Raw genomic sequence first — 1,937 nt, 5'->3', positions numbered from 1 at the left:
CTTTAAATATTTTTCATTTGTTAAATTTTTATCTCCATATTCTTAGGGACTTAAAGTTTAACATATCAATACTTGATTTAAAATATCTGTTCCATGTTATGCCTAAGATATTTGATATTCAGACAGATAGTGAAGTTAAACCCAACTGCATAAGATATAGGGTAATAATAAGTTTCTTTTCTGGAAGCTTAACAACATAAGTTTGCAGGCCAAAAAGTTAGAGAATTACATGGGCTGCAAGGACAGCCAACATTTTGACCATAGCCTTTCAAAGTTAGTGAAGACTCAGGACATAGGTGAACATATACTGTAACATCTTGTAAATCAGTTGTGTCCCAAATTTTCTGATCAATGAGATTACGAGGCCACAGAGCAACATGATCGATGATGTAGAGTTTGCCTAAGGAGAGTCACATGGAGAGAAAACTTTCTCTCAGCTTTTCACAGAGAGCAAATTGGTCAAGCAATGGCCGTGACTCATCCACATGACTGACACTGACAAAGGATTGGCAAACTGCAGTACAGGGTTACAGGATAAATCCTGAGGGTACTTGACTGACCTCTTCAAATAAAAAGTTACATTTCTTCTTACACAGGTCTTGCTTATTTTGGTATTAACCATCCAGTAGAAAAGTATAAAAATGAGGTATATAAAGTACAGCCATATTAATATGCTGAGCTGTGAAAGGCTCAAGTCAACAACTTCTGTGGATAACTCACTACTTTTGTGGACTGCTAGACTTTGTTGGATTGTTTTGCTGAATTCATGCACCTATAGTATTTAGATGCCAATAGAATACCCATCTCTGACAGGATTTAATGAAAAAAGGGCATACAACGGAAGTTCCATTTTGTATCTGTATATGTAGAGTAGTTAGGATAGATATACAGCTACTTTTGCTTAATTCATTGAGAAGAAAGATTTGTACTAATAGTGTTTGGACAAGATATCTTTTTTACATCTTGTACTATGGATGACCACTAAGAAGATAACAATGTACAAAGTATTAATTATTGAAAAAAAAGAAAAAAGAAAAAAATGACTATAATATTAAGTGAATAAATTAGATGCCCAAACGTAAATAGGATATGGTTTATCTGATGTGAAAATTTGAAAATATAAATCAAATATAAAAGAGAGGTAATAAGAAAAAAAGTGGAAAAGATTGTTAGCCAGCATGGACATTGTACCCAAAAGTCACGTTACCTTGACACAGTTTAATTGTCTTATGTACTTTATACTTTTTGATCTTTTTGTCTGGTTGTTAATCTTCATACATAAAGATAACTATATAATGACTTATAAGATAAATAAATATATCTGATACTGGCAAAATAAAAGGAAGGTAGCAGGAAGGGGAAGAGAATTGAAATGTGTCATGTACCTGCACCAATTGCAAACAAATAAAGATAAAAATCATGAATGTAATTATTGTAAACTGCAAACATGTGTTAATAAAAAGTAAAAATTGAAAGAACAAAAATTAATTTTAAAAGAAAATACAAAGGAAGGCACAGGGACTGGGGTTCAATCCAAGACAGTGATTGAAACTGAGCATGGTGGTGTGTGCCTGCAATCCCAGTACTTCTAAAGCTGAAAACAGGAGTACTGCTATGAGTCTGATCTGTGTAGTGAGACCCTGTAGACCCTGCATTAATACATAAAAAATAAATACATAAACAAATAATAAATGAAATGAAATATAAGTAACCTGTATCATATTATTTTCATGTCCCATGAAAAACTATTTCTAAATAGGTTTCTCAAACAACAGGATTTCTATCTATTTCCTTCTCTTCTTATTGAATACTTCAATGTGTTCTGTTTGCCTAGGAAGAGACCTCTGCATGATGGAATCTACTAATAATTTTTCACTGGTCTATCTGATTTCTTTACTTGTGGCTAAAGTAATTTGCGAAAGCCAGAGAGATAGCTC

This window comes from Octodon degus, unplaced genomic scaffold (genome assembly GCF_000260255.1).
Source record: "Octodon degus isolate 3935 unplaced genomic scaffold, OctDeg1.0 scaffold00040, whole genome shotgun sequence".
In the NCBI taxonomy this organism is placed as follows: domain Eukaryota; kingdom Metazoa; phylum Chordata; class Mammalia; order Rodentia; family Octodontidae; genus Octodon; species Octodon degus.
This window is presented reverse-complemented; position numbering follows the sequence as displayed.